This window comes from Alligator mississippiensis, chromosome 1, assembly GCF_030867095.1.
Source record: "Alligator mississippiensis isolate rAllMis1 chromosome 1, rAllMis1, whole genome shotgun sequence".
Lineage (NCBI taxonomy): Eukaryota > Metazoa > Chordata > Crocodylia > Alligatoridae > Alligator > Alligator mississippiensis.
In genome coordinates, this window is record NC_081824.1 from 188,600,933 (window position 1) to 188,619,515 (window position 18,583).

The window sequence follows — 18,583 nt, forward strand, 5'->3', positions numbered from 1 at the left end:
GGGCCTGATCCAGTAATATCCTGAATCCCTCTTTTGCTGTGGATGTCAGTGTGTAATAAGTCACTCAACCCCTCTCAAAATCCATACGTAAAATAGCTGATATTATTTCATTGACACTTAAACTTTGATTGTAAGGAGATTTGATTAAGAGTAGATATATAAGAAAGATTAATTTCTGAATATGTAACATCTATCACACATGCATATATCACATCTCTATTAACACAGTTAGATATACCCCAATATAATACAAGCTATATGTAAACAGATTTATTGCTGACATCTGAAGGATGCTCGGTCATTAAATTGTAAATGCAGATGTCTTTAGAATGTTGTACTGTAACAGGTATTTTACTGTATTGTTGGAAAGCATATCCATTTATGCACTACATAGTTTGATACCAGATCTAAAAGACAGATGGTTTTATAGATTAACCCCACAAATAAATATCTATGAATCTGTAACATACAATACATGCGGCAATCTTAAATAAAGCTGAATAGCTATAAAGGATCTGTATTGAAAACTAAAGTCTTAGGTACTCAGTTTTTATAAAGCAACCTATTGGCTAAACATTAGCAAAGTGCTGAGTAGGAAGAGTATTCAGCGAAGAATTCAAGAACACCATCTTTCAAAGCTGAAATTTGTTCCTGTCTTCACAAGCCAACTACTTTTTTTGCTCAAGCATCTGCATGCTTGTACTATCTTTATTATGCCAATGCATCCAAAGAAATGTAACACACCCGTGATAATAGGGATATTCAAAAAACTTTAAAAGAAAAGGTTACCCTGGACATGATTTTGGCAGAAGAAGCCACAGAGCGCAAGATGAAAGTGACTTCACTGAGTAGTATTCCACATACAAAAACATACTGATATTTGAAAAACACATTAAATGTATAGACCACAAATCTGTTTTGGTACTAAAATCAGTTCACTACACTAGTGAGAAGTGCAAACTGGTGAAATGTCTTCTGTAATATTAATAATATTTCCAGCACAACAAGAGAGACTTACAAACTTTCTAAATGGCTTTCATGCACATTTTCAAATCAAATCCTTGACAGAGAGGTGAAGCCCTGTCTTCCTTAGCTGAGATGCTGTGATGAAGAAATTTTACATAGGGCAGAACTGATTAACAACTATTTGTGTGCTAATACTGACTTTATTAGATTTCCTCCAGAAAATAAAAATTAAGCTAATTAGCTATTGACATGACCCTATCCAGCATTCTTTAAATCAGAAATACAGAACCCTTTTAAGAACATAAGACAACCAGGGCTAAATCCAGCAAGATATTCAGCATTTCTTGTGAAGTATTGAGAATCCTTAAATCCCTTTGCCTGAAATGGGAGTAAAGAATGTGCTCAGTACCTCACAGGATATACCTGACATCTTACTGATTCAGGCCTATATGATTTTGGGAAGAAACATACTCTGTGGTCTACATAGCCTGTGAATCTGAAGTTTACTTTGTTGATCTAAACAGTGTGTTTAAATAAATGAAAAAAACTATCCAAGGTATAAATATGCCAGCATTTTCCTCCTTCCAAAGCAGTTTAATAATTGTTAGTGAAGAAAATAAGGCTCACTTGGAATCTATGTAAGAAAAATGCTGCAAAATTTACAAGTTCTCTACCATAAATGCCATTCAGGCGAACCTAGATGTTTTTTCCCAAATTACATGATGCTAAATCAGAATTCTTGAATTAGAGAGTCTATGCACTTATACTTAGGAAACAGAATAAATTACAATTTGATGAATATAAATAGCAATTGTTTGTATTCAGAACTGAACACAAAAAAGCTCCCATTTCAAATTTGTCTGTTTTTATGATTATTTTAATTTGTGAACTGATCATTGAAAAAACCCCAAGTAATGTGCAGTAAAAGGCCTCCTGAGTTTTTGACTTGTAGAATAGTAAGTTATCTATAAATAGTGTCATTCAGAGCACACTATATTATCCGCCATATAATTTTTAAAGGGTCTGTTGAATAAGTACAGTGTTTAATTTTTGGCTACTGCAGTTCACCTCACAAAATGCCGGCACTCAAATACCTGCTTTTGAGTATTAATAAACAATTTGCAGTACATGAGGTAGCTGTTAACGAGCTTTGGAAGAAAAGCAGATGAAACACACACAAAATGAGCTTCCACAGTAAAAAACTTTATATACTTTGTGGGAGATTACAGGAAAACTGCAAATCTAAGGCATATACATGAACCTTATGCAAATTCATGACTAAGAATACTACCTTGGTGTAATTCATTTTGCAAACTGTCCGCTTTCTCAGGACGATGAAAATAAACACACTCAAAGCTTTTACATCCATTCGCTATGCGGCTGCATTACTTATAACTTCCGTTACCCTACATGTGAATATCAACCCTGCCCCAATCGAGTAATAAATATTTCTGTACTTTCACATATACACTGTACACATTCGTGGACTGTGTACAAACCTACTACTTTGAAAATACACTGTTCCTAGAAAGAAATGCCTCCTGTGAGCCCTTAGAATCATAGCCAATACTGAAATATTAAAAAACGCGCTCTTCTCAACTTTTATTCAATATTAAAAGGTATCCCTAGTCTCCATATCCAACAGACAAATCCTATTTTATTAAGATCCTGGTCTACAAACGTCCCTCACTCTGGAAATGGGAAAGATCTGCATAATAGAGATTCATTCTGCTCTAATATGTTACATTTCAGGAGCAGAGATCTTTGGAGTCCCCCCCCCCCGGGGGGGGGGGGGGGTTATAGCCGCAATGCATTACCGAAGATCTCGCTGCTAAGGTGACAAATATCATCAAGTGCAAGAAAAGTAGAGGGCAGAAATCTGGCTGGCAGGATGCATGAAGTTAGACCGCCAGCTTTCAGAAGAAATAACCCTTTAGATGAGCCCTGTGCCTCTTCTGAAACAGACGTTCAACAACCTGCTCTGTACTATTCATTAACATTTGTCCAGGGCCCTCAAGATTTCCTAGGGCAAGGTTTAAAACAAACATTCAAAAAAAAAAAAAAAAAAGGCAGCAGCAGCAGCACAGAGCTTTGCCACCAACGGAGACAGCCCTGGTTAACAATGCACCATAAATTCATAAACCTCGCTGCAACAGTCGTGTGGAGCGAGGATCTGCACAGACAGAAAGAAACTTGCACCTGTCTTTCTTGACACAACACACCTGTCTAGCACTGCCCATGCGCACTCTGGTGCGGATCTCCGTGCCTTTCATGAGCTTTGGAAAACCAGGGGCAAATAAAAAGAAGAGGATGCCTCCTACCCCCCTCCCCCCATTCCACTCTCCCCACGCCTCCTTGCAAGAGCCCATCGAGGGCTATTGCAGCTGGGCGATGGGCAGGGATCGTAGGGAGCCCGATCGCTGCTTTTCCAAGCGGCGAATGTGCAAGGATTACTTTGTGCCCCTCACCAAGCTTGCCAGCGCCCCCCATGCCCCACCTGCAGTGCCATGCGGCAGCAGGCTCCCCTGGATCCTAACCTAAACTCGCCCTGCACAGCCTGGCTTAACTTGCAGAGCTCCCCATTCAGCCAAGCCCGTCTGGCAGCGCCACTTACCCCACTGCCCGGATGCACTCCGTGCACACCAGCACCATCCCCAACCCGCGATGAAGCCTCTGTGCTGACCAGCTTTTGCAGATCTGGATTGACCCCCCCCCCCCCCCTTTCAAGACTTCAAGGACCCCTCTCTGCTCCCCCCCCACCCCTCCTCCTCCTCCTCCCTTGTGCCCGGACTCGCCTTCCCATTCAGAAAGAACCTCATACATTTTAACTCAATTTACACACCTGGCAAAGTGCTCATGGTTGGGGGTGGGGGCGGGAAGCACCCCCCAAAAGCCCCCTAAAAAAAAAGTACCACTAACCTTCATCCCTTCCCAAATGAATCATCTTTTCCCTAAACTTGCACTGATCTGTCCTCCTGTGCGGGCCACCTACCACTCAAGCCCTTTTTCTGTCCATTTCCACCCTCCACCACCCCTTAGACATGAAAAGTCAGAAGAGCAATTCTAGTCTACTCATAATCATTTTTTCTTTTTTTTTTAAAAAAAAAAAAGCCCCTGCCCTTCCCGGCTGGGGTTAAGAAAGGAGAAGTGGAGACATGCAAATGACAAGCAAATTGGAAGAGACAAAAAGAAAGGCAACGATAATAAACAAGACAAAGAGGAGGCTCATAGGACCAGGCTAGGAGTTTTTTTTAAAAGGGGCTGGGGGGGTGGAAAGGAGGAAGGGGAAGCTCAGGACAACAGCAGCAACAGCAACAACAAAAAAGAAGTAGAACAGTCTTTGCATTTTCTACATCTGCCTCCACCGGGAAAGAACCGTACGAGAGAAGTCAACAAAAAAAAGAGGGGGGAGGAAGAAGAAACGGAGATAGAAGAAAAGAAACACTATAACCCAACATCAACCAGGTCACTTACTCTCCAGAACTGGGCAGGCTGGAGGGCTGGCTCCATTGAGGCTTCGGGGTAGAAATCATCACTGCTTTATTTATTTGACCATTATGATTCTTCATGTAACAAAGTCATTGCAAGCCTTCCCCCCACCTCACCCCTCTTTCCTCCTCCTCCCCCCCCCCCCGGCAAAAGAAGCACAACATTTGACACCGGAGATCAGTCTTTTGTCGGGGATTTGGGGGGGATCATTTAAACAACCCATGCAAGTGCTAATAAAAAAAGAGAGAGAGAGAGGAGGGAGGTGAAGAGAGGAGGGGTGGGGGAGAGAAATACTTACTCAGTGCAAAGGCGATGAAACTGAGCCGCTTTTTTTGGCCGGTAGAGAGAGGAGAACACACGCGTGCAGCGCGCGCGCGCGCACACACACATACACACACACACACACGCTGCTGTCTTGCTGATGAGGAATATTATAATTGGACAAGGGAGGGTGTGTGTGTGTGTGTATGTGTGAGAAAGAATGAGTGTGCAGGGAAGAGAGAGAGGGAGAGTGTGTGTGTGTATGTGTGTGAGAGAGAGAGAGAGAGAGAGAGAGAGAGAGGAGAGAGGGGGAGGGAAGAGCTCTTTTGCGCCGCTCTTCTCTCCCTGGCTGTAATTGTCTATTATTTCTGCCGGCAGCAGAGCAGCCTCGCTCAGCTGAGGGCTCCGCACCACAACAAGATTTACTTTAAGACACAGCTGAAGGAAACAGGAAGACTAAACGTCACAGTCTGAATGACGTGCGCCAGGCCGGGCGCCCAATCGGGAGGCTTCTTCGGATTCAAGGGGGGATAGTGAACAGAGAACTTGGGAGGAAAAAAAAAAGAGAGAGAGGGGGGAAAAAGAGGAGGAGAAACTGGATCTCGCCCCTTCTCCACCCCTTCCTAACCTCCCCCCCAGTGCTGCAGGGAAGGAGACTTTATCACCAAATCTGAGGCTTGCACTGGGAGAGCCATCTGCAGCAGCAGCAGCACTTGGGCAGGCTCTGCCTCTTCCCACTCCCCGTCCTGGCACAGCAGGTACCTCAAGAGCAGCACAACGTCGTGGGGGAGACGTGACTGCCCTGCTCAGAGTGCACCTCCGCTCTGGGCAAGTTCAGGAAAGAAGAAGCCACAACCTCACTGGCATGGTCCTTTTTTAAACAAACAAGCAGAAAAGTCTTTCAAAGAAAGCAACTTTTAATAATAAAAACGCTGAAATAGTGACTGCTCTCCAAGCAGTGCTGACCAAGAGTTCTGGCTTTTTGTATGTCTCTAACTCCTGAGACATTGGAGGGAGGAAAGGGTCCTAGATTTGTTTTCTCTTAGCCCGTTTAGCAGATCCAGAGGGATGCTGCCCAAGCTCATGTCCTTGTCTCGGGCTATTATTGCAAAGCACTGCTGGGAGGAGGTGGCTAGTATCTTATGCTAACCCCTAATCGGGTTTTGGGTTTTTTTAAGATAGCCAAGCCAAAGCACAACAGCTCCCAAGCAGCTTTTCTGATGCCCAGACGTAGTAACTAAACTCACTGGTTCAGCATTGCTAATTTGGATGCTTTACTAAAAAAAACCCACAAAAAACTAAACCCCAAAAAACCCTTCTAGTACACTGATCACAAACTTTTCCCTTTTGGAAGGTAAGTCCTTTCCAAACTTCTTCTGAACCTCGAGCAGGATTCACGTTTTGCTGAATGGGAGGCTGCAACTTTCCCCGAGCTCACTTTTCACTTGTGAGACAGAATAAACACGAAAAGAGAAGGGGGAAAAAAGCATCAGGTTGCACTATGTCAACACTAATGGCTTTTGGTAAACCGGAGTGAATATTTACCATGGATGGCATATTTACTATGACTCAGATGTAATAAAAGCGTGCGCCCACAATTCAGATCCATCTTAGATCTATACCGGGCTGAGGAAGCGCCGCTTGAACTGAATCCTGCTTCAAACTATTACGGGGAAATGATGGTGATTTCTTTTTGAAGGATAAAGAAAGCGGTATCTTCCCAATCCCCCCGGCAATGTCCTGAGATGAAAGGGCAGCGCACACTTCCGAGGTGTCCCGACAGCATCCCCTGGTCTCGGGCATGTCCATGTGTATCTTTACTGGATACGGAGGAGCTGAAAGTTTGCTTGAAAGCAACGCGTTTACTTTTGGGGGCACCGCAGGGAAAGAGGGAATAACATCCACTGGGGGGGGGAGAAAAAAAATCAGGGCAGACAGGTGAAACCGCTTTGAGAAAGGCAAGGAGGGGGTTTAATGCCCGTGAAAATAAATAGTCGGCTCTCCATTGATGTCTGTGTACACCTCAAATTCACTTCTGTGCCTATTACTGCTGGAAAGGGACATTTTGGATGCGCAGCCGGGCCCGCGGGTGTGTCTGCAAAGTTGCTGTCCAATGGCGGCCCCCAAGGTGTGCTCATGGAGGGAGGGGGGTGTCACTGCTCACAGGTCACTCCTCTGCCCCTGCGATTCAGAGCACGTCTTGATGTCTTTCAAAAAGTGGCCGAGACTAGCCCAAGTTCAAAGGGAGAGAGCGCGCTCAACTTGTCGCCCCACATTGAACTCCTACGCCAGTCAAGACGTGCCGCCTTCTTGGGACGGGGCGGGCAGGGTCTGTGCAGCCTAAGCCCGGTGGCCACTGCGGGGCCGAGGAAGTTTGTGCGGCTCTCGGCCGGGGGGTGGCTTGCGGCCAGCCCCAAGCCCTGGGGTGCGGGGTCGGTGCCTACCCTGGCCCTCCAGCCCCCCGAGCTGGCTGGGCAGGGATCTTTCCGCTCCCTGCCCAGGACCCGTCTCACTAGAGCCACAGCTCCCAGCCCTGGCACGTGGAGCTCAGCTGTGGCCGCCCCGCTGCCTCCGCAGCCTCACACCCTGTCCCCAGGCTGGAGTTGACGCAGTCCCTGTCTCTGCCGCCTTCCTTTTTTTTTTTTCTTTTTCAAGAAGAAAATTAAAACAAAAAAAAAACCAAAAAAAAAAAAAAAACCCCTGAAGAGCTCATGCGACTGCCCCATCTGCCTTCTCATCTGCGAGGGGCTGCGGAAAAGCCAGCAGGCGAGAAGCCAGGAGGATGGGGCAGTGCGGCACCAGGCTGCCCGCGGCGGGGGACACCCCGCGCCTCCTTCCCGAGCCTGCCCCGAGCTCAGGAGCCTTTCGGGCTGCTCCAGCACGCCCAGCCCCGCCAGCATCTCCGAGCGTACTCTTCCTTGCTGCTTCTCAAACCCGCCGCCTTACCTTTGCTCGAGCCGGGCTCTGTTAGGGCTAGTGGTAGCCCTTCTCCCCCAGCAGCCTTCCAACTCCTGGAAGCACACTTGCTTCATTTTGAGATCCTGCTAATTTGGGGGGAGGGGGGCGGGGTTGTTGTTTTTTTTTTTTAAACAAAAGCCCAAAAACCCTGTGTGCAAACAAACAAAAAAGTCAAGGTCAGCTCGTCCCCCTAATAATCTGTGTCCAGCCGAGGAGCATCAGTCTGGTGTACAACACTCACACGGTCAGAGGGGGGCTTCTTTTTTTCCTTTCCCCCTGTCCAGATGCCCACGGAACAGCCAACCAACCTCACCGTGTTTCTAAGCCAAAATGCCACAAGATCAAGAGCAGTGGCAGCTGCAGGAATTCCCCACTGGGAACCGACCGAAGGGAGGTTTATTAACCCAATAGTTTAAATGGGGTTTTTTTTTAAGTGCTCACTTAATATGACTGGAAAGAAACCTTCCCCACCATGGCTCTGAGTGAGAAATAAGGGAAACTTGCAGATTTCTAATGAAATCATTCCTCTTCTCCCTCCACCCCATCACCAGTGAATACAATCACACACAACGCATAAGACCAGAAATAAACCCCTTGCCGATACAGCTCACCCTGCTGCACATACTTTGCCAGCACCCCTCATTTAGTACCTATCAGGGATGCAGATTATCTATCTATCTACCTACCTAGCTAGCTATCTACATATAGATATATCTATGTAGATATCTATATACATATAGACATATCTATATAGATATCTAGATATAAACCAAAATGGTTCTTACAGATAGCTAGATAACTAGATATACATATCTATATAGATATCTACATCTATATAGATTTCTATATAGGTATCTAGATACAGATATTTATATCTATTGATATATAGATACAGATATAAAATAATCATTTTGGTTAATAATGAGGATGTCATATTATCTGAAATCGATCCCTTAGCCAGCTTTGGCTATGCCTCAGGCACCAAACTTTCCAATATCAAGATATTAACAGATGGTGGCAACCACATGGTGAGATGTTGTTTAGATTAAGCCACTCCTTTCACTCAGGCCTAAGAAGAAGGACTCCCATGTAGGCAGGTGTATTCCCAAGAGTTTCTGCACTGGCCCTACCAGGCTGCCATGTAAACAGCCTCCATTTTTTACTCTGGGAAGGGACTTGAAGAAGTGGAGGGGTTTCATGGGCACAGGAACTGAGGGGCCCCACAGTTCCGTGTTGCCTGGCATCATGTCACACCTCTCCTCCTCTGTGGGTGCGTCTACACAAGATGCTTACTGCACATTAATCTAATACCACTGTGCAGTAGCGTATCAGCAAAAACCATATTAATAGCCTACTGCACAGTGGTATTTGGCTAATGCGCAGTAAGCGTCACTAAACAGGCAGGTGCCAGTGCTACTGCACAGTAACTTTAGGCACTGCACATTTAGTTAGTACTTTATTAAGGCAGCACTGTACTAAATGTGCAGTATCTAAGGCCTGTAGATTTACGTGTAGTGTGGATTAGTGCCTCCTTTAAGTGCACCTCAGGGCCAAATGTGGGGAAAGACGCCCTGAGAAGGCCCGGTGTGAGTGCATCTGCCTACCTAGCTCAGTGCGGTGCAGGCTGGACGAGCCCTGGCCAGCAGCAAGCCTCCACGGCAGTCCCCTTGGCCGGGGCAGGGCAAGCAGCCCCGAGGGGCGGGCTGGGTGGCGGCAGAGCTCTGCTAGCGGGGCAGGAAACCAAGTCGCCCGCAGGCAGCAATTGATTGAGGCTCCAAGGGCAGCCCGGCTGCCTCCCCGCCACCCGGGCGCGACCAGCACCCCCGCATCCCGGCCCCATCCTGATCCAGCTTGGAGGGCTCCCCTCCGGCTTGCCACTGCCCTGGGGGCACCTCCTCCCCCCCTGTTGCTCCGCCCGCCCCTCCGGCACACAGGCGGAGGACCCCGCAGGGATCAAGCTCCCCAGCTGCTTGTCTCCATGCCCCTCACCTTGCCCCCCGGAGCCAAGCCTTCCTCTTCAAGGCTTCTTTCTAAGAGTCCTGGCTCCCCACCTGTCCCCTTCCCTCCCCCCCTGCCTCCGGAAGGCATCAGGTCGGGAAGAGAGGGCAGAGCCCGGTGCCCTGCCCTGCCCTGCCCTACCAAGGGACCTTCCCCGCCGCCTGCTTAGCGTGGCTCCAAAGAGCCTCTCGAGCTAGCGTCTGGTTTGGTTTTTGCTTTTTTTTTATGATCAGCTTGATGTCACTGGGGAGCATACATCTGCGGCGTAATTGAGCGTGACCCGAGCATCTCTGCTTTTCTACCTTGCCTCCCTTCAGCCGAGAAGGCAGCTCCCCGTGGGCAGATGCTCCATGGGACGGCTGCCACGTGCCTCGCAGCTTCTCGAGGAGCCGGAGCCAGCTGAGACCCCCCCGAGATGCTGGGCGGGGGCAGCTGGAGGAAACTTGCCCTGGTTTTTTGGTTTTTTTCTCCCCCCACTCCAAGAAGTGGGCAAATTCCCCGCGAGCTCAAAGTCCGATTCACATGGAATAAGCCCTTTAAAGAAGGCTTCAAATGTGGCCGGGAGTTGGCATCCTGCGTCCCATCATTTCGCGAGACATGCTCCTCTTATGCCAGCCATCGCGGCCGGTAGTCAAGGAGTGGGGAGCCCATCCTGCCAGATGTGCGCTCCCATATGTGATGCCTGAAACAAAAATCCGGGGGCGTCTCTCTCTACCTACTTCAGTTCAGGAACTGCAATCACAGGGGTCCAAAAAAAAGAAAAGCAATATCCTTCAGTACTTATTCTGGGTTCTAATGTGATGAGCCCATTACACAGAATCATTCCTACAACTGCTTGGAGGGCTGGGGAAGCAAAGCGCAGTGCTTCCGCGGGTTGCTCGGCTTGCAGTGCGGTCCTGGGTCCCCAGGATACTCTGTTGCAGACAAGCAAGCGAGCTATGAAACAACGAAGATGCAAAGTAGAGCTTTGCACATGAAAATTGCAAGTTATGGACGGAACAGTAGCTCTGCACATGTATCTAGCAGCAAAAAGTACCGTATTTTTCCTAAATGTGATGATACCAACAACAAAAAAACCCTTAAATAAATAAGCCAGTTCTAGCTATTTTCTGATGCATACCAAAACTTAAAAAAAAAAAAAAGCTAAGAATCCTGATTTACTTTCATTCAAATCTAATTCTTTGGACAGAGTCACCCCTTAGCTTTTTGCTGCTCTTCACCCCACCCAGCCCCCACGCCTCTGCATCCTGCTCCTTCCCTTCCAATATAGCAACGATTCTAGATTAGCAACGGACGCCCATGGAGTCCTGCCAAGACACGGGGCCCGATTCTGCGACCTGACTTGCATGGGAGACGAATGCAAGACGGGGCTGAGAGTTTCCAAGCGGAGTTGCAAATACAGGAAAGAGGAGCAAGCAGTCCTAAAACGGGAGGGGGGGGGGGCTTACAGTATCCCGGAGAGATACATTCAGTCCCACCGCATCTTGATTTCATCTTGCCGGGAGAAAGGGCTGGGAGGAAGTAAACTTACACTTTAAGGGGCCGATCCTGTAGGGAAAAGGTATGGGAGTCGATGGGCTTTTTGGTTGCAGTCAGCTGCTGCAGTGCTAGGGAATTTTTCCTGCAGGCTGACAGAAAAAGCACCCTCCCTCCACTCAAAAGAAGCAGTAAACAGGTGGGAAACAGTAAGACATTATAATGAATAATAATGTCACATAGGCTTCTGCTATTAATTGTAATTAATACCGATGCTACTGTGTGATTTGAGAATCTCAGCATGCCAGCAAGGAAAGCACAGCTAAAGGCCAAGGGCTGAAATGGAGGGAGAGGATTAATAAGAAAGTTTGCATCTGATTTTTTTTTCTGTCACACTGACTCAATTTGCATGGATGACATACTGGTATTTTGTCTCCCCTTGTAGCCTTGAGTGCTTGGAACAAGGGTGCAGAAGTGTGTCTGAAAGCACAGGAAGATAGGCTAAATTTGGCAGGTGAATGACTTGAATTCTCCCCCCTCCCCCTTTTCCCCACTAAGGCTGCAGGGAGATGCCTAGAGCTGCAACTTTACTAATAATAACACCTAGCCCTTTTATGCACCTTTTCCTCTGCAGATTTCCAAGTGCTTATAATGGAAAGCTGTACCATCCTCTGTCTGCAGATGGGGAAATTTAGGCATGCAACCCTGCAGTAATGTGCCCAAGGTCATTCAGCAGGCCAGTGGCAGAGTGCTGATAGAAAACAGGGTACCTAAGTCCTAGTGCAGGGTTCTTTCCCTGAGACAACACTGCCTCCTATTTTGCACCAGGCTCTGGGTGACCTGTTTCCAGCCCTTCCGCCTGCAACCTTCCCCAGCTTGCACTATGGCATATCAATATGCACAGCTATAATTAAATGCAGCTTTCCATTCACCAGGCCTCTCACTCTGGATGCTCTCTGATTCTCTTTTCTTTTTAATCTTTAAGAGAATAGGCAGCCAGTCTGCTATCGTAAGCAGCAGAAAATATTCCTCTGTATTCTTGCCCCCTCCAAGAAATGCAGAGGGACAACTAGTTCCCCCTGTCTCCCATCCCACAATTCAGAGCAGAAGATCTCAGGTTCTTGTGCCCTCAGTTGCCCGTCCAGGTCAAGTACTGCAAACCTCTGTGTTGAACTAGAAACCCATCCCTGCCCTCTAGGTCTAGGCCCTCATGTATCACCCTTGCCTCCAAGCTAGTGCAAGAAAAGGTACATGCTGGTTGTGCTCCCTACCCTTAGTCTAAACCCAAAAGATAATTGCAGCAGTAGTTCCCATTAACTGGCTGTTGAATGTGTTAGTCAATGTTAAAAACCTGTTTTCCAGTCTTGGTATAATATTTATTAATAAATTAACTGGTGAAGCACTTTCTTTCTTCAGAGAGGTGCAGTTTGAAGCTCGACTAAAATTAGTCCGAACTACTACCACAATTATCCTGCCTGCATCAAGCTGGGATATGTTCAGATCAATTTTTTTTTAACAGAAGGGGGACCCAAGTCACACATTCAGATCCAGGTCTCAGATTTTCCCAACATTTTAGTCTATCTAATGTGAGGTTTCCATTCAGCTGCGAAGTTTAGACCAGGGTAATTCAAACTTCTCCAAAGCTCAGATTCCTGTCTGAAAAGAATTATGGTTCTTCCAAGATGACAGTGGGCCTGTGGTGCTCTATATTTTTCCTTCAAAGGGAAAAAAAAAGTCAGAAGGAACCTGTGAAAACTTTTGAAAAATGTTCAAGACCATTACTGACTCCTCCATTCCTTTGCAATAAGAGGCAGAAAGGAACAAGGGCATATCGTTAAACTGTCTTTTCACTGATAGTTTGCCTGGCTGCATACGTTCAGATTAAAACATAAAATAGGACACTGAGGCTGAGAACATGGAGACATTTTTAACTTCTTTCTCTTAACAGGGGTGCAAACAAAACACTCTGGTGCCTAAAAACAAGAACAAAAGTAACCCATCTCTTTATGGAGAGATTTCTCTCATCAGTTTAGGGCCTAATTTTGTTTTGGTTTAAATAAAAAATAAACTGAATTTAATGAAAACGTGTGAGTGTGTTTGTTGTATGTGAAGTAGAAGACTAAAGTCCCTAACATATTGGAACTACTGAATTTAAAGCCTTTTTTTCTTTTCTTCAAATCTTGTCCTACCATTCTCCACCAAAATGCTTTGGAAGAGAATGCTTTCAACGTGGAGAATAAATGTGATCTAGGTGATCCAGCAGAATGCAATTTAATTTAAGGATCTTATATTGATGGAAATAGAATTGTTTAAAAAAAAGACTCCAGAGAAGAGAAAGTGAACTATCCTAATCCTATTAAACGTGGTAGCATGTTTCTGTGGAGCTCACTGAGAGATTAAGCACAGGAAAAGGGATAAGTGCTGCTTCAGTTTCACTAAACTAATGTGACAACTTGTCATTGGAAATCTTTACAGCTTGTTAGCAGATGACTAGCTGATTCAGATATGTTTTCTACCATTTCCTTTGTGTCTGGGGTTGGTGTTTTTTCTTTCCTGTTCGTTTCTTATCCATACTGCTTTATTTTGTTTTTTAATCCTTCATGTCTCCAAGTCAAAACATTTAACTTGCTTTAATCAATATTTTGTTTTGAAGATGTCCCTTGACCTTTTGTTTGTGCAAATTAACCGTCAAGGGCACCTCATTCATTCATTAACCTCAGTTGGATGCCATATCCCTTGTTCGTGGCATTTTGGACACATGAAACGTTTACGAATGCTCCCAGATATTACAGTAGCTGGGTGCAGTAATGATAATCTTCTTTAGCTTTCTTTCTTTTACCAACTAGATACAGAAAGAAAAAGTACAGTAGCCCTTGCCAGTTTCTGTGTTATGAGTTCATATGTAAGAGCTGAACAAAATAGAGAGGCTGGGTGAACTTTTAGAAGCAGCAATTTTTTTTCCAATGCAGGTGTCCGACTTGTTTGAAAAGGCAAGCAGCTTGCTCCTTCTTTCTTTCTTGCTTTCTTTCTCTCTCATGTATCACCCCTACCATCTCTTCCTCCCTCCTGGCGTTCTTTTCCCCTGTCCTCCCCCACTAGCAAAGGCGTGATTGTTGAGTAAATGGAAAAAAACATTTTACAACATTAAAGGAAGACTGTTTAGAAAAGGAAGGCCCTGCTGAGGTGTAGAGGAAGCCTGTTTATTAACACTGGACACCTCTTATCTCAGGCAGCTCCAGATGTATCTCCCCTTGGTAATTCCCACTCCCTGCCAAGTGGGGTTAAGCAGGGTGACCACCTTGACATGGGTTGGTGATCACCAGGGAATCACCAGCTCCTTCAGAGACAACTTCCAGCTTCTTTTAATTTGTTTTGTTTTGTTTAATTTCTTACCACGATCTCTGTGTTCATCTAGATTAAGGGGTTTTGCACAATGATAGAACTCCTGTACCAATCCTGTACTGTACCAGTGCAAACTCCCACTGTAGATGTACTGATAGAAAGTGCCTGGATTTGAAGTTTCACCAGTGCAAACCCTCCTTTAAGTCATACCTCCCACCTACCCTGGGAATTTGCACCAGTGGGTTAAATTGCTTTGCAGACCCCTAATGTAGACATGATTTCAGTAATCGGGGGGGGGGGGGGGGGGGGGGGGGGAGGTGATACAAAAAAGCAAAGCTAGAATTCAGAATAAAAAGGCACGTGGGCTAATTTACCTTTCTGGTTGTAAATTGCTCACTGTTTGGGATAGGGCCAGGTTTTGATTGAGAGATAAAGTAGTCCACAGCTGTCAATAATTAACTGTCACTCCATTAATAGTTGCTTTACAAATCAGCGCTTGGTAACACCTAAGCTTTCACAGATTTTTCATGGGAAAAGACTGATTGAGTGACACTGAACATTAACTTCACCTACCTAGAAAGTATAGTTTAACATCCTGCTCATTTTAAACATGCACACCAGCATGCTTTATTTAGATGCATTTACTCACAACACATTTTTGGGTGATTATTTTTGTACAATTATTCATTTGTACCTTTCCCAATACTGAAATTCAGCCATACCACAATTTATGTTTAGAAAAACATCATGTGCTAAACCTTTTCCTATGCTGCAATGGATCAAATGAGACAAGTATGACCAACAGTTATTGATTAAAGCACCCTGATTCTCAGTTTGTCTTAATATTGGGCCTGGCAAAAATTAAATAGTGTAAGGATTACCTGGACTTACAAAAGTTGGTTATTTTGTCTAAGGGTCATACACCTGCTGCAAGCTGTTGGAGGTATGTTATACTGCATCTCAACCCTGTCCTGCCCTGACATGCTATGACATGCCATCTCTTTCCCCCATTGTGCTGCCTGCCTGTTTAATAGTTTTACAATACTTCGTTTTGATTACTTGTTCTCTGTTTATTTTTAAATCATTCTGGAATAACCAGTGGTTTTCTCCTTCAGTGTGTAACAAGCAGTTGTGAATGCTGTTAAAATCCCATGTTTTAGAGGTAGCATGTTCTGGCAGTATCACTGGAATGTCTTCCCAAACTTGCTCTGAATTTTTTAGTTAAAAATTGTAAATGAATGATGGGTGTAGACCAAATCCAGTGGCTCACCTGTTAGTTTAGTCCAGCTGATGATCTATTTTAGTGCTTGTGGAAGTTTCTGGATTGACAGCCCAGGAAACCGGGGGCCTGTGGAACATCTATCCACAGAGAAGCACAAGCCTTAGCAGTGCTTTTCTGAACATTTGTTACATAAATGTGCCTCAGCCTTACTGAAGAACCATCCTATCTGGGATGTTAGAAGATACTTTGTCCTCCACTTGGATCAGAAACTGAAACCTCAAACTGTCAGATGTTACCATTTTGTATTCACAATGAGAGCAAAGCATCTGCCAACCTCCAAGAAGTGGGTTTTCAATTCCTGTTTATAAATCAAGTGCAAAATCTACCAAATGTAGTTTCTGGTTCACTCTTTTAACTGGTTTCATCTAGCATGGATTTGCCCTCAGGGTGGATTTTGTTAAAATTAGCACTGCCTGGCCTCTGGAACAGTTTTCAAAAATATGTTTTAGACACAGCATGCCTTGAACAAAGTATGCTGGACCAAATCATTATGTCTAAATGACTATTTGGAAAACTTTCCCTGCCTTGTATGATCTTTATTGTAGTTGAGCCCCTGGAAATACCAACAGTTGCCCAATTGTAACTGAAACCACCAGCTCACCTCACATAGGCTAGATGGCAGCAACTCTCAGCTATTACCAACTTGGATGGACACAAACCTACAGTTGTGACTAAAAGCAATAGCACCAGAGAACCACAAAAACATCTCTTGTGAATTTCCCTGGCATAATCTTAATCTTGGTTTTGTCGTGTAACCTTAAATCACCAAGTGAAAGAAAAGGAAAAATGTTTTTTAGTTTAGATTATGATCTCTCCCACTGAAGACATAAAGCCAGGTCTTGGCTAACAATTTTAATTTACTTTCCAGAGCTTGGTGCTTTTTAAGAAAACTAAACATTCTTACAGGTCGATTAGCACCTAAAGAATCTTCTTTTTTAATTCCCTGGTTGTTTAATTTATATAACAACAGGTTTTAAGGAAAAAATGACATCTGTTGGTTTACTTAACAAAGACAATGATATGATTTATTTGTGATTTATTTGCTTTTGGATCAAAGAGTCCAATTCTTCTTATGGTACTAAAAGCCAGATTTTTAAAGATATTTAGGCATCTAAACATGCAGATAAGCATCTAATCACAGTTTTCAAAGTGTCTCAGTGTCTAACAGTGGTGTCAGTAGAAGGTAGAAATATAGCTAAGATAAGTGTCTTTGTGAATCCTTGGACATTTAAATATTTGCAAAAATGATTGGGAGTTGATGGGAGTTGATGCATAAAATGCTGCAGAATCAAGTAAGCAATAATTTGGTCCCCTTTTTCCAGAAGGGGAAGAAATTCCTGCTGTAAAGGTTGATTCACATTTGTAAGAACATTAATAATTTCAGAACATGATGTTATTGAATTCTAGGAATGATTAGGCCTGTTTGGTTCGTTGTTCAGTTGCTCTTGTAACAGAAATATGCTGTTTACCTCCTGAGAGATTCATAAGAAAAAAAATTCAATCTATACCGATGAGTTAGATTTTTTTCCTTTCAAGGGATATTGATTTAAATATTGACATCACTGCTGGAGGGCCATTTCATTCCACGCTGAAGGTATGCATTGTTAAGTGACATGCATTTTGCGTGCTGATAAAAATGTGATCTCGGGCACAGTAATCTTATTTGTGTGATTTTGATGTTTTAAATTCTGCAAGGTCTCAAATGATCTTCCTTCCACAAATAACTTACTTTTCTTCTGAATGTTAATCTACTTTGCTCAATGAAAATTGGTTTCATTCAGGTTCAGAACAAACAAGTATTAAAAGACTCCATACAATGACTGCATACCGCCAGTTATTTTCCTTTATATTTTTCACCAGTGAATTTAGGCTCTGTACACAGAAGTTCTCTCTTTAGCAATAGAAAAAAGGCTGTTACAGAACTTGTTGCAACTTGTCAGAAATTCAGGCAGCAAGTTCTCTGGGACATAAACTGTCTATTTTATTACTGTTCATATGGTGCCTCTCAGGTTGGGTTCTTGACCCTGATCAGATCTAATAAAAGCAACAACAAGAGCAACAACATAGGCTGCTGACTAGCAGGCTAGGCAGGATGGTGATGATCAGAGCCATACTCTGGGCAGTGCAAGCAATGCTGCCATACAGCCTGCAAGGCCACTAGGGGCACAAGCACACTTCTCAGCAGAACTCATTCGCCTATCCACAGTGCCACACTAATAGGGTTACACTGCTTCTGGTTCCATACTGGTATGGGGCTAAGCACAGTGCACAATCCAAAGGTGTTTGCTGTAGCTGGGCTAGTTCTTTCTATGGGAGGGGGGCTGCTCTGCTATGGAGGGATGCACCGGACAGGGTCACACATCAACCAGGGTGCAAAAATCTAATAGTACAACTCTGAGGAGGGTGATTATTACTGGAGCGCCTAGGAGCTCCAGTCATGAGCCAGGACACCATTGTGTCTAGCACTCTGCAAACCTAGGACAAAAAGGCACTGCTACCATCCACCTTTCTGGAGTAGTGTGTTCACTATCTAATGCATATCAGTGAAGAACCTCATATGTGCAGAATGTCACAGGATCATACACACACATCCCTAGCCTCGCCTCAGGGCCCAGTCTTATCAGTACGGTGCTTTTTGTTTTTTGGCTCTTGTTCTTAATTTTTTTAAAATGTTGTCTAATACACCACAACCCTGCCACTGCCTTACCTTCTTCCCCCTGCCTGCCACTTCCCCTATCCCCACCTCCTAGGGCTTGCAAGGCTCTGTGTTTCCAGCTAGTGGTAACCTAAGAGGCTCTATGTCTTTCCCTT

At 44.7% G+C, this 18,583-nt stretch overlaps 1 protein-coding gene across 1 annotated transcript in view; it reads right to left on the reverse strand.

Moving 5' to 3' along the window:
- PROX1 (prospero homeobox 1) overlaps positions 1 to 5,145 on the reverse strand; it is a 50,955-nt gene extending 45,810 nt beyond the window's left edge. Inside the window, exon 1 of the mRNA XM_006273574.4 lies at positions 4,754 to 5,145. The gene's annotated coding sequence lies outside the window, so the exon portion shown is untranslated. The remainder of the gene's footprint in view (positions 1 to 4,753) is intronic.
- Positions 5,146 to 18,583: the final 13,438 nt, after the last annotated feature.